Source organism: Homalodisca vitripennis, chromosome X, assembly GCF_021130785.1.
Source record: "Homalodisca vitripennis isolate AUS2020 chromosome X, UT_GWSS_2.1, whole genome shotgun sequence".
Lineage (NCBI taxonomy): Eukaryota > Metazoa > Arthropoda > Insecta > Hemiptera > Cicadellidae > Homalodisca > Homalodisca vitripennis.
This window is the reverse complement of record NC_060215.1, coordinates 81,528,404-81,544,016: the sequence shown is the minus strand read 5'-3', so window position 1 is coordinate 81,544,016 and position 15,613 is coordinate 81,528,404. Positions and strand designations below refer to the sequence as shown.

At 33.9% G+C, this 15,613-nt stretch overlaps 1 protein-coding gene across 3 annotated transcripts in view; it reads left to right on the top strand.

Moving 5' to 3' along the window:
* LOC124369254 overlaps positions 1-15,613 on the top strand; it is a 276,312-nt gene that overhangs the window by 44,877 nt on the left and 215,822 nt on the right. The window lies entirely within an intron of this gene.

Below are 15,613 nucleotides of genomic sequence, written 5' to 3'. Positions count from 1 at the left end.
ATTTAAAGTATAAATCTAAATTTATCCCTGAGATCAGTTATACTAGTAATTATCACACACATATTTCCTTTCATTTTAAATTATGAGTAGTATTTCTTTTAGCTCTAAAAACATGTAGTTCTCAAGCAAATGCATTTAGTTAAATTTAACTTTGTAGTTTTCATAAATTGTTTGTCATATTTAGATTCTCAAAGGCATTACACCGATGTTTCGAAAGAATAAATAGGAATATTAACAACAAAACATAAAAATTATCTACAATGATACAATGTTAAGAGAAATTTTCCACATATAAAGGAAAATCCTAATAAAAATATTAGTTTAATTGACGCAGACACCTCAGCCTACAATGGGCTACATTATTCCAGAGCACAAAATATCACAGGCAAAATAACAGAAAAGAGAACAGGGTCGACGGACGGATAGGCCGGTATATGATTTACAGTATGCTCTTAGGTTGTGTCTACAACAAATATAACAAGAAACCAGTTGACCACCACACGAATTGTAATCACGGCCACAATATATATAGGAGTGTGAGGGGGCAGGAGTAGGCTAACCGCCCTGACGTCGCACCTGACTGATCAGTCCTCGGCTATTCTTTAGGCACTCGTCGATCCCCTCAGGTTCTCCACTCTACGCGCGGAACCTGCTGTTTTATAAGTAGTTTATCAAGTAATAAGGGCTTCTATATGAGCAATCGATTAAATGTGCAGGATTTAAGACCAATCTCCAGTGGCCGTAGTCCGACCGAACTCAAATATACCCCAGGTGATCAAGAAACCAGATGTATCGGCCCACAGCACTAACTGCTCCTTCCTAAACCCCCTATATATCCCTACACATGTAGCAAGAGATTTGGGAGTATACTGGGTATAATTTACGATCAGCAAACAGCATACATGTATTAACATATTATGTATGTAACGTATTGTAACAGTACGTTACTTACAAGAATACGGGCGATGAACATAATATTTCTATTAATAGGTTCTATAACCTATATTCTTGTGTTATATCGCCACCAGAGGTTAGTGGTCCATAGCCTAACCTCTATTACTATCTACAGCTCACGTGCTTGTTTCAATTTCCAATAATATGGCTAAGCAGGTTCATACCAGTTATAATAGTCTATGGGATGTTGCAGAAAAAAATGAGGTCAATTAATTATGAACATAGATAATACATACTGACTATTTATGCCGGTAAATAATTCGATTTTAGAGTCCAATAAACTAATAAATTATCTAGCGAATCCAAAAATGTTGCTGTTATAGCCTTTTCTATGGTTAATACTGTTTTACGGCTTGTAAGTTATGTAGCGTGCATAGCCACATGCTACATACTATGTTTGCAATATGCAATAGTGGTTTTATTATACTAGTGGGCTGTGAATTACTAATTGGCACAAATAAACGTAGTTCACTCACCACCGGGCGAGTCAAAATAATATTTTCCTTCAATCAACGATTCTATTAGCTGGCCGAAATCTGCGTTAATGGTAACTTCCAGGCTTGCAATACTTACTCCAATTAACAATTTCGTTCCTAAATGATCTAGGACTCACCTCGCCATCACGACTTACACATTCTTATATTCGACAAACTCTCAAACAAGACTATCTCTCTCTCTCTCTCTCTCTCTCTCTCTCTCTCTCTCTCTCTCTCTCTCTCTCTCTCTCTCTTTCTCTCTCTCTCTCTTTCTCTCTCTCTCACTCTCTCTCTCTCTCTCTCTCTCTCCCTCTCTCTCCCTCTCTCTCTCTCACTCTCTCTCTCTCACTCTCTCTCTCACTCTCTCTCTCACTCTCTCTCTCTCTCTCTCTCTCTCTCTCTCTCTCTCTCTCGTTCTGGAACCTCTCTCTCTAAGTCTCCAATTTTTCCGGGCTTTCCGGCAGGGCACAGCCTGTCTACCGGTCGTCGCTGGTCGCAGTCCTGGTTGCTTGTACCGGTAGTGCCTGTCGGAACATGTCTCCCAGGGTCGTTGTTTTATCCCTCGGGAAATATTTAACACGTCACAATGTATACACTGTAGTAAGTATACTATGAAAAATCCAATACGAAAAGAACCAATTATATAAATTATACTATTATCAAAAGGCATCACTATACCAGTCACTGAACATATATTAAATTTTCGGAAGCATACTCAAAGAGGTCGATAGGGCGTTTTCACCTTGTTAACATGGGTTCATAAACAAAGCTTTAAATGGTTAGCATACAAAAGCAGCTTTTTTGTTTCTTCTGGCTAATGTATTACGAAAAGTTGGCATCTGCTGGTATATTTTTGAGAAACAAAGTATTTGCTCTTGGTAAATAATCAGTGGTTTCTTCCCCTGAGCGATTTATTCCAATTAAAGAATTAGTCGTAAAAAGAGAAAAAAACAACTTTAATGTCCTAATGAATCTTTTCTACAGCAAGGTTTTTATAGAGAAGCAGTAACTGCGCTACGTATAATTAATTTTGTACAAGGAAAAGCAATTTTCTCGAGTATTTATCCCTTGAGTAACTATCTAGTTTTAACTTTAAAATATATGCAGGTTCCAAATTTTATAATGCTTTCATTATTGGTTTGTTAGCAGTAACGAAAACAAAATTTTACAGTGGTAACTTCTAGGCCCTTGAGGATACTATACGATACATTTGTGTACTTATATTCTTAAAAATATATATTGCTCTTTACTATGATTTGCTTCTGAAAAGAGTACTATAGGTACAACATTCGGTTGAATGTAACATGGTTCATACATATAAGAATTTATTCAGTTTTTCAAGTATATTGATTTATTCATAGACTTATAGTTTGCATGTCTAACAAAAACATTTTTATAAAAATGTAAAAACTATAAAATTTATCTCTGGGTCCTTTCTAAAGAACAAGATTAGATCAGATACTTGTGTAAACCTCATTTACAACTTATTATCTGGTATAAATCTTCAAGCATTAAAGAACTTTACTTATAACTACAATTTAAAGTTATTGTCAAATCTAAATATAATGAAGTGGATATTTAAAAATTTCCATTTGGATGGATAAACATTGATTTAAATGAATATTTTGAATTACAAGATGTTTAGAAAAACCATTTTTGAAAGCTACATTAAGTAGAGTTATTAAGCTATATTAAACGTATATAAAATAAGCTATATTAAATCTTCTTGTCAATTAAGAAATATATACTTTAAAATTATCTATGTACTTTTAAACAGAATTGAATTTGTGTGTGTGTGTGTGTGTGTGTGTGTGTGTGTGTGTGTGTGTGTGTGTGTGTGTGTGTGTGTGTGTGTGTGTGTGTGTGTGTGTGTGTGTGTGTGTGTGTGTGTGTGTAATTCTACCGCGGAATATGCTAAAATGTGACTCATTGTACAAATTCGAGTGTTTTATAAAGAAAATAACAATAGCTTGATCGATAGGTTTCCTGGGTAGGATGATGGGTGGAGTGGGCCAGGTCCACTTAGTGTAAAAGGATCTAGCGTGTCTAAATCTGAATGAGATACCTCTGTTGCCCACTTTGACCGATAAAGCCAGGGACAGAGCAAGTCTCCCTTTCTTCCAGGGCATCATAGCTGAGATAGTGGCCAATATCCTTCTTCATGGTGCTGTAATTTGGAGTTTCGCTAGAAGGTGGCTTTCTTAACCACCCTGAGTGTTATTTCATTATGGTAACCGCATAGAAGACCTTTTAGCTGTAATTGCGGTACAGGTTTCCTAGAAAACAAAAGTGTATGATATCATGAGAAGAAATCATTCTTGTAATGGAGGTTTAGGGAGGGAGTGTGAGGAAAGCAACATATTTTTACAAGTAACATCACAAACATAACTTAGCCAACTGACTGAATGGATATTTATTTATTTAACTAAAAAAACACGTTTGCAAAAGAATGACGAAAAAATATTTTACATAATGTTAGGAAAGCTATATATATTATATATATATATGTGTGTGTGTGTGTGTGTGTGTGTGTGTTGTGTGAGGGTGTGTGTATAGATGCTTTCCTCTTCTCTCTCTCTCTCTCTCTCTATTTATATATATATTTTTTATTATTATATATATATATATATATATATATTATATTATATATATATAAATACAGGGTGATTCAAAACTAAAACGGCAATCTCTCGGGAACTTATCTATAGCTAAAAACAAGTAAAAAAAGTTAATATTACCATATGCCGGAAACGCTTCGTTAGCGATGTTACGCTAGCGAAAGATTTCGCCCGGATTTTCAGAACCTTGGTGAAGTCAGGCCGTATTAAAAATGGTAAAGGTAGTTACCAAAGATAACAAATACGATTGTTTTTTATGTTTTCATATCTGAAAAATTATTAAATTCGCCCAGAGACTGTATATGCAATACTTTCAGAGATATCTTAAGTAAAACACAGAAATTGGTGCAAAAGAAATAACACATTTTTGTGTTTTAACTTAAGGATTACTTCATAAAATCGTTAAAAGTATAACAGGTCAAAATTTTTTTCTTAAACAGATTTTGTTAGAACATTAATTCTGAAAAGATTCATGGTGAATTACTTAGGAAAAAATTAATAATAGGTATTGAAATTTAAGCTTTATTTTAAAATTTAAAACAGACGCACAAAAATGCATATTTTATCTGCATAAAATATTAACTAAATGTTTAGGAGTGGTGAGTATCAGTGATCAATTTATTCAACATTTTTATCGTAATATTTTCTTTGCCAAAGGTTGGCAATATCAGCTGATCAACAATGAAGTTCATGAAGTAATTTTTGAATAACCTTTATGGTGGTTTTTGTGTATGTGGGTGTGAAGATTGTATTTTGTTGAGATCCTGGTGATTATTGGTAAATATTTTATACAAGTGTATAAAATATTTTATTAAATAATTTATTTTTAAATATTTTATTAAATATTTTTATAAAAGTGTATGTAATTATCTTAGTAAAATAATGGCAGTTAATGTAAATGGTATGTATTCGTTTGAAGAGTATACGGACATGATACTGATTTACGGCAAAGGTTAACAAGAATGGTTTAGCTGCAGTTCAGGTATTATCGTGATACTTTTCCAATCGAAGAAGAACACCTGATCGCAAAAACATTTGAGAGCTGTGGAGAGACGATTAGAGAATATGGTAGCTTTTAAACCGAAGCGAATTGTACTGGTCGGTCCAACGTAGCGCATGGAACTATAATAATGAAAAATGCAATAATAATTATGTAGAATTATCAACAACCACAAGCACAGGACGATTATCAGTCAGTTAAATATTTGACAGTCAAGCGTTACTATATGGCGGACACTTCATGAAGCACAGTTGTACCCATACATATTACACGTGTTTCAAGATTATTACCGCAAGATTTATAAACGGAAGATGTTCTGCCGCTGGTTATGAAGAAATTGTTTACGACATCAGTATTTTTCTTCGGCGTATTCTCGTTACTGATGAATCATGTTTTTACTAGAAATGGAATGTAAATTTTCGTAATACCCATTCTTGGGGTACGACAACCCACGATGAAACTGCGACGAGGCATTTTCAACATACCATTTTCAGTCAATGTATGTATGGCTTGGTGTTCTGGGGTGATAATTTGATTGTCCATTTTTCTCCCTTAATCGACTTAAAGGAGCTAGCGTACTTAAATTTTTTAAGAACAACCGGCCTACCCTCTTGGAAGATATTCTGTTCAAAACAGAATAAAATTCATGGTTTATGCACGACGGAGCACCTCCACATTTTTCTAATTGATGTGAAAAAACTATTTAAATGATTACATTACGGTATTAAGGGACAATGGATTGGTCGAAATGGACCAGTAAAATGGCCACCACGTTCTCCTGACTCACGCCAGCGACTTTTTCTTATGGGGTTGGATGGGGGGTTGAGATATATGCGGAAAATGGTGATGAGGGGTGGTTGGGGGGGAAATGGGGGTATTCAACAAAATGGGTATGATTAATGGTGTGGAGGGTAGAATGGGGGGGGTATGATATTCAAATTGAAGATATATAAATGGGTATGGGGGAGATGGTATGGATGAGGAAATGATGTGGAATGGGTGGGGGGGGGGGGGGGGGGGTAAAAATTGAAAAAATGTTGGGGGAATGAGAATATGGATATGGGGGCAATGGGGGGGGGATTGGGGATGGGATGGGGTATATTGGGGGGGTGTGATGAAATATTGGAAAAATGGGATGGAAATAATATATTAAGATGAAGAATGGAATAATGTCAGCCATGGGGGATGGAATGGATGGATGGGTAAATGGACATGTGATGGGTGGGGGTTTGGTTATGGGAATTGGGGTCGGAATGATTAGAATATGTGGATGGGGGGTGGGGTTGGGGTGATATATGGGGGGGAACAATGGGGGAGGGGTGGGGGGAATGGAATGGGGGTATGGGAATGGGGGGGAAATGATATTATGGAAAAAATGGGGGAATGTGAGGGGAGGATCGATGTGGGGGTATGAGTATGATGTTATGTGGGATGGTATAAATTGGATGAGGGGTAAAATAATGAATGGGGGGATAAAATGGGGATGAATGGATAATGGAAATGAAATGGGGGAGATGTGGTGGGGGGGAAGATATGGGGGGTGGGGAATGGGGGGGATAGGAATATGGAATTATAATCGAAATATGAAATGGATGGGGAGATATGGAAAAATGTATTTGGGAGGATTATGGGTATGTGGGAAAAGTCAATTGTTTATTCAAAACGCATTAACACCATAGAGGAGTTTACGTAATCGCATTACAGGCGCAGAAACGATCAAGATTGCTCCAAACGTTATGAAAACGCGCTAGAAAAGAGTGGATTCGTCGTGCGGGAAAACGTGCATTGCTAACAAAGGAGGACACTTTGAGCAATATTTTAGGTGATTATTAAGTTTTATAAAGGTAAATTCATTTATGTTAATGTTCAGTCTAGATAATGATCCAGCTGTTACTCACAACCTAAACATTAGTTTATATTTTATGCAGATAATAATATGCATTTTTGTGCAGTGCGTCTGTTTTATTTTTAAAATAAAAGCTAATTTCAATACTATTATTAATTTTTTCCTAAGTAATTCACAGGAATCTTTTCAGAATTAAATGTTTTACAAATCTGTTTTAACGAAAAAAAATGACCTTTTATTTAACATTTTATGGAAGTATTCTTACGTTAAACACAAAAATGTGTTATTTCTTTGCACCAATCTTGTGTTTTCGTAAGATTTCTCTGAAAGTATTGCATTTTACTGCTCTGGGAAAGAATTTTTAATAAATTTTGTAGATATGAAATCATAAAAAAACAATCGGATTTGTATATTACTGTAACTCACCCTTTAATTTTTATTACGGCCTCTGACTTCACCAAGGGTTCTGACATCCGGGCGAAATCTTTCGCTAGCGTAAACTCGACTAACCGAAAGCGTTTCCGGGGATATGGTTATATGAACTTTTTTTTACTTTGTTTTTAGCTATAGAATTAGCTCCCGAGAGATTGCCGTTTAGTTTTTGGAATCACCCTGTATTATATAGTAAATTTGGCGTTAGCCATTTATACTAATTTAATGAATAAAATTAAAGTAACTTTACAGGAATTTGGTCTTGCGATCATATGTTAGTTTGGTTATGTAAAACACATATGTGACAGAAATGGCCAGCCAGATACAAAATTATTGAATTGTAAAAAGTAAAGGCCCTGTGGCGTAGTGATAGCATACTCATCAGGCAAGTAGAGATCCGGGTTTAAGTCCCGCCGGAGCAAGTACTTTTTGTGATTCAATGTTTATTTAAATTAAATTAGGCTATTGCCACTTATAAAAATTTAGTTAATGTCAATAAAAGTCATTTGACAGGTATTTGGTCTCCCGATCATATGTTAGTTTGGGTATTTAAAACACATATGTGACAGAAATGGCAGAAAAGTAGGCTCAGCGGTGGGGTAAAAACGTACTCACCGGGCAAGTGAGAGATCCGGGTTCGAGTCCCGGCGGAGCAAGTATTTTTTGTGATTTTATATTTATAAAATTGTATAAGTATATGTACTTATTTATATATATATATATATATATGTATGTATATATATATATATATATATGTATGTATGTATATATATATATATATATATATATATATATATATATATATATATATATACACACACACTCACATTTATCTACATTAATATATCTATATATCTTTTTATATATAGATTTATATATAACGATATGTAAATAATTAATAATTAAAACCATTAATTGATAATTAATTAATAAATAATAAGTAAATAATAATATGTCATCGTCGAACACTTTAGGACAAGCAGTAAATCAATGTAAAATTTCTGTAAACATTAAGGTAAAACACGTAAATTTACTTGTAAATAGTTTTATCAAGAGACCAGTATATGTAAAATTACGTCTATTTTACGTTTTTACGTACTTCACGTTAATGCACTTATTGTTTATACAGATATTTTACATTGATTTATTGTCTGTCCCAAAAGTGGTGCAAGACTAACAAACTCTTATCTACCAACTTGAATTATTCAATGAAGTTTAAGTTTTTCCAACGAATATGTAATAACTCTAATACCACCTTTCCCTATTTTCTAACGAAACAATAGGAATTTTGTGAGTAGTGAAATTTAGACAATCATAGACAAAAGACACAAAAGAGAACTGAAAACAAACTCTCATGCTAAGTAGCACTCCAATAAGTTAAGCCATGCAAAATAATGAGGCCGCCGCGTTTTACACTTTCTCTAGTGATCGAACAGGTTGACTGAGAGTTTTGGTTTGAAAGGCTCTAATTCAATTTCGCCTATGGAGAAATACGAACAAATGTCACATTTAACGTGTTATACGTTTGGTTTTATACATTCAACTAGATTGTATTATAATAACTTTTGGGACAAATTAGATTGTAAGTCCTTAAAACTTTTTCAATAAATTCAAATGTTTGATTAACAAACAATAATATTTATCAGATACTTTTTGAGAGAGAAAAACCGTAGAATTAAGAACAGCGTCTAAAAAAATCGATGTACAACAAAACACAATGTCAGAGGCAAAAATAATACCTATTATAGTAGACTACGTGTATTTTTATACATGTTCTACACACAAGGGACTAGGCAAAAATATGACATATAATTATACTCTCGGCTTTTAGTTGTTGGAGAGATCTAAAGAGTCGGTATTTGAAGTGTATTTTACTCTAAACGTGAGATAAAACTAAACCCTGGCGTAATACGCAGGATGTAAAATACTGTTTTACATCCAAAACCACATTTGGTGGTTACATCCAACCACGAATGTGGCTGGCTATCCAAAACCACATTCAGGTGAAAATATTTCTTTGGAAACAGGCTTCATAAAAACAATTCAAAATGATTTTATGAAACTTGGTAAACTACTAAGAAGTGAGGACATATAACAGAATGTCCAGCTATTATTTCAGCTCTTTACTTTAAATAAGATCGCATAGAATTGTTTGAGAAACTACTAAAGAAAATAGTAGTTTTTTTTGTAATATTTATCAAGACAAATGTTATTATTCATACCAGAGTATTAAAACTTTTATCATTATGAGTAAACCAATTGAAAAATCCGAATAAAAACATTTTATATTTTCATTGATCTACAAATACGTTTATGATTTATAAGAATCAGCTAGTATTTATGTATGAACATTGTAGAGAATTCAATTTACAAAGAAGTATGTAAATGAGTTGTAAAGGAGTTAAATAAATTTAACTTGTTATATATTAATTTAATAAATTCTGCTTAATATTTGGAACAATTCTAATCAAAACATTTTAATAATGGCAAAATTAATAATTATATTTTTAGTCTTGCAATTAACAGATGAAGTTTAATTTAAACTTGATTAAATACATATATTATATCATGCACTAAAACGTGGTTGTAGCTGTTAACATAACCTGCAACTTCCGTTTAATTAGAATCATATGTTAGAAAGAATTTGATATATTTTGTGAGAAGTAAAATTTTGCAATGGAATTGACTGATATACAAGTACAATTAAGGTGGGACCATCAGTTCCTGACTTTGCACCAGATTCACCCTGCTTATCTTAATTAAACCAAGAACAAGTTGTAAACAGTGTGCTGCTTTTCTTATGTCCTCGTTGTATCAAATTTTATTCAAACTAGTGGGAACGTAATTCAAAAATATGAGAAAACAAAATCTTTACGAGATACAATATAATTATATATATGAATAATTTATCAAGAGTGTCAAATCACATAATTAGAAACGTACTATTTTGATTGCTTATCCTGTAAATTCTATAGATTTAAGAGGGGATATCTAATTTGTGTATCAATAAATCATTTATCATAGTAGCTTGAATATTCTTCCAAGATACAATAATAATAAACCAAACATTTCTTTAAATATAATTCATAGTGAGTCAATATACATGGCTACAGAATAGTACGATAATTGGGCTGTAATTTAATGATGTGGCGATATATACGAGGCAATCCATAATCCATATTCATGGCTACCGACTAGTAAGATAATTGGGCTGCAATTCAATGGTGTGGCCACATACACGAGGCAGGACATTGACGATGCTTCCATATTCATGGCTACCGACTAGTAAGATAATTGGGCTGCAATTCAATTGTGTGGCCACATACACGAGGCAGGACATTGACGATGCTTCCATATTCATGGCTACCGACTAGTAAGATAATTGGGCTGCAATTCAATTGTGTGGCCACATACACGAGGCAGGACATTGACGATGCTTCCATATTCATGGCTACCGACTAGTAAGATAATTGGGCTGCAATTCAATTGTGTGGCCACATACACGAGGCAGGACATTGACGATGCTTCCATATTCATGGCTACCGACTAGTAAGATAATTGGGCTGCAATTCAATTGTGTGGCCACATACACGAGGCAGGACATTGACGATGCTTCCATATTCATGGCTACCGACTAGTAAGATAATTGGGCTGCAATTCAATTGTGTGGCCACATACACGAGGCAGGACATTGACGATGCTTCCATATTCATGGCTACCGACTAGTAAGATAATTGGGCTGCAATTCAATTGTGTGGCCACATACACGAGGCAGGACATTGACGATGCTTCCATATTCATGGCTACCGACTAGTAAGATAATTGGGCTGCAATTCAATGGTGTGGCCACATACACGAGGCAGGACATTGATGATGATTCCATACGACAGTTAGAGGATTGCAAATTTATACGGAAGTGTCTAAAATAATCATGTAAAGTCTCCCAACAATCAAAGGTGAAATTTAGATGCCAAGTCCAATTTTGTGAATGTATAATGAGAAATAGATAGTAATACAGTAGCATAAAATAACATTTGTTCAGACACAATTTTTGGTGTTGGTATGATGCTAAACGTCACTGGATGAGAAAACGACATATGCGGGGTCTAGAAAATTAGATGTTTGGCTGAGTATTGCAGAAGGTTAATATGTTGGATTCTTTTTTATTGCAGGAATGTAGTTACACCATCAATGCCGGTCTGTTTTAACTGAGTTAAACTACTATACAATAACTATCTAGCTGTAATAAATGTAGTTACAACGTCAATGCCGGTCTGTTGTAAGTGAAACCGACAAGTGTCAATTTAATGATCGCTGTAAGGTGTCAAAACAATGTGTAACAATACGGGAGATTACATATAAGTTCAGCCCTAAATTTGGTATTTTGATTGCAGTTGCAATCTTGTGATACCAACCAAAAAGTACAGTTTTTTACCCTCCATATGTATACTGAGTTTGGTTGGCTTTTCTAAGTGCGGTCGGTAAACAATTAACATAGGGTACTCATACTCTATACTAAATCTATATATGATTTTTAATACCCGTTACTGTAAATAATGCCGCTAGCGGCATAGTTCCAAAACATGACAATGTTGTAACTCTAGTTGGGCGGTAAATAATAACGACGTTTCTTTTGTCTATTACGTGAAACATAATTAGAATTAGAAACATAATTTTATGTTTCATAATTAAAACATAAAACATAAAATAATTAGAATTTCTATAGAAATCCTTTTCATCCTGATTACAGCGTGTACAGTCATTTGATTTATGCTTTTGTTCTTGTGATTGGTCACTGAAACCGCTTCTGGGTAGTATAAAGGTGATTCTTGGCGCTTTTTTACTCGAATAAATTCGTTTCAAGGTACTATACAACAAAGCTTGCTGCTGACATAAAATTAATTACTTTGAATTTTTCTTGAAAAAAAAAAACATTGGAACATCATACTACACTTAAGGTGAGTCTATTTTATTCCTTTCCTATATGTGTACATAATCAATACATTTATGTTTGAATTAATTTTTAGTTTATTGTAATAGATAAAACAGGTTAAAATATTGATCATTGTTTTCATAGATTAATAAGCACATTGATATATTCGTAACAATATTAGTTATGGATAATGAAGGTGATTAAACAGCAGTTAAAACCATATTTTACTATGAATGCACTTTCTTACATTCAGTGTTCCTCACCACGACGTATCCTTGACATCCCCAATCTGGATATGTTTCCTCCACTGTGGTATTTTGCAAGGTACTATGGTAATTTCTTCATTATTTACAAGAAAAGAAATATTCTTGTATAATTTAGTACTGGATTTACTGGCTAAAATATCTCTAAACCAATTTCTCTATGAATTGGATTGGATTTTTGAAAACTTTTTTACCTTAATCTGTCTTTAATTTTGGAAGTTTATTTTATCTAACGCTTCCAGTATGAAACACTATTCAGGAAAAGGGGATACAAATGATAGTGGGGGAAAAATAAAAAAGGAAGGATATTAAAATTAATAAATATAAATATAATTATTTTTTCAAATGAAAATAAGCAGCATTAAACTTAAACAACTAAACAGTCTCATACTACCGCTGATCCTCATTGGCCTGTATGTATTTTTTCAATATTTATTTAGGAATTGAAAATAATCACAAAAATGAATATATGCCAAATTATTACTGAAGAAATGCCATGACATAAGAATCGTTATACGAACTACATCCAGGCTGAATTTAAATCCAAGTAAACACATAAACTAAACAATCGTTATATTACTCGTTTACTGTTCAATGTAGCACAACTTCTATAAACAGTGAACTGCCATGCCAATTATAACCCATCAAAACACCCATTATAACAGATTTTAATGTCAAGCAGCTTAAAAGAAATGATACTAAATAGCGAGAAAGCAGCATGTTGCTAGTAGAATACATATTAGGGCTTCAATTCTAGGTATAGTTTTGAATACATATTTTATGTTGCAGACACCCCATTGCCGCAGTGATTACGAATAATTAAAAAATACTCTTTTGGGACAGATACAATTTAAACAGGTGGATATAAAGGGCTTTATCAAACTTTAATAATAGTATTAACCATTCTAGACAGTACCTACACTACTGGATGGTTTAAGTCAAGCTCACTGGGTTGCCATATCATATCAATGTTAGAGATGCAATGTTATGTCAAGGTGACTGATGGTGTCATGAACAAAGTTTGTTAAAGTGTTTGCTATAATTGCTATGTCAAATAATGTAACAGAAAGGGGCGTTTGTTTGGAATCTTACCATGGATGAAATACACGAACGAGACAAATAGACCACTGAATGTGAGAAGTAAAAAACATAAATAAATCACGAAAAAAGGAATTTTAGAAAAGTCTAAAACTGCTCAACATTGTTGGTCTGAAAATCCTCACATGTAATTATATGATGCCAAAACAATACAGCGCGAGGAAAAGTTCTTTAAACGCAAACGTATTAAACCTCCATACATACAATTAGTAAAACAACAGCTCAGTCAACCTTTGGTTCAGTTTAGGCAAATTTGGGTACCAATATTCAACAAGAACTAACTAGGAAACTAAAAAGGTTTTACAAGTAAACAAACCTCATTCAACAAAATTCGTACACACACCCAGGCATTAAGGTCTAGGACTAAAACATAGGACCGGAGGTGGCTGCCTTTACTCTTCGCCCTCCCGACCATCGTCTTCCTGTCTATTGTTTCATATGTCAATGCCACGAGATCGTAGGAATTTCCGACATTGATTTCTTGTTTGTATCCCACTTTCGCCTACGCTGATGTGACTTGTGATAGTGCTCTTTAATTCATGCTCGAGATATGCACCCTGTGAAGTGACAACGCTTGGGTTTATTTTATCCTGTCTGGACTTGTGATGCAGATTTCGGGTACGCTTGACCCAGTTTCTTCCTCTTCTTTTGTATCTTTATCTTTCATTATTATGTTTTTTAGCCTGATGAAGAGGATAGATTTTAATCCTCGAAACGTTTTGTTATACATTTTGTAACATATAACGATTACAGATGTCCGAAATCCTATTATCCTTTCAAATCTCCCATCGTCAATAAAAAACGTCAAACAAAGAATGTATTATTTCTAATTTGAACCTTATAAAAGGCCACTGCAGATTAATAATTCGCTCTTGTACGATTTCTACATGAGGGACAAGAAGAAAGTACAATAAATCGGAAATATTTCCACGCAAAAAGTTCAGTTTCATGCTGTAAAAATCTTTTAAAACATGAAATTTTAATCGGTATTTTAGCTGAATGGTAAACGTAATGCTATAAATTGCAATAAAGTGCATTTAGTCTGGTGATTGTACAAGATTTTAAGGCTACAAATTAATCTGACGGAAGTTATCAAGTAGCATAGGTACGGACCTAAAAGCATTTCACATTACAGTAAACCCAAATGATATAACTTTGTTACAGTAATTGGAATGTGTCAAACATTTATAACGAAAGCATTTGCTCTTACTGTGACATGTTTATTTCGTAATTTGTTTCTAGATTAGAGTTACATCTGCAGGCTTTTGGCACATGAAGTTTATTTACTCTCCGCTTGACACTCTTATAACCATTGAATTTTATTCCAATCATTATCCTAAACCTGGATTGATTAGGCTGTTTTTGGGGTAAAAAATTCAGTTATGAAGTTTCAAAATTGTTCACGGGAATGGGATGGTTATGATTAGATGAAAAATAGTGATACAGGAGTCAACTTATACTACATAATGTATTATTAGAAATTGATTTTGTTTGTAAATACTGAGTAGTTCCTATACGGAAGGTGAGCCACATATCCGAAGCCGAACAACATCATTGACTAGAAAATATGTTTTTTTACTGCAATACTCAGCAAAATTCCGCTCTTTTAAAAAGTATCATGCTTAAGAAAAAGATCCAAAGCTATCGTAGGACAAAGCTAAGGAATTACTTCAGTATTACATTTGCGAAAGCAAAAGATTACTTCAGGGTATACGGGGATACAGTTCTGGTTGGAATAAACAAATCATCTACTAGGTTGATGGCCAAATATTCGTTCATCTAATTGGGTTAACATTTTACTGTATTATCGGCAGCAATATAATTATTAAACTAAAAGTGCGACAGCCGAATTGGTTATTTTGAACTACCTCAGCGTTACCATCGAACGGTAACTGATCAGATCCGATCGACTAGAACTGTAACAGCTTCGGAAGGCCGAGGATTGATCAACATATAAATACACTTGGGAGTAATACTGCTAATGAAAGAAGAA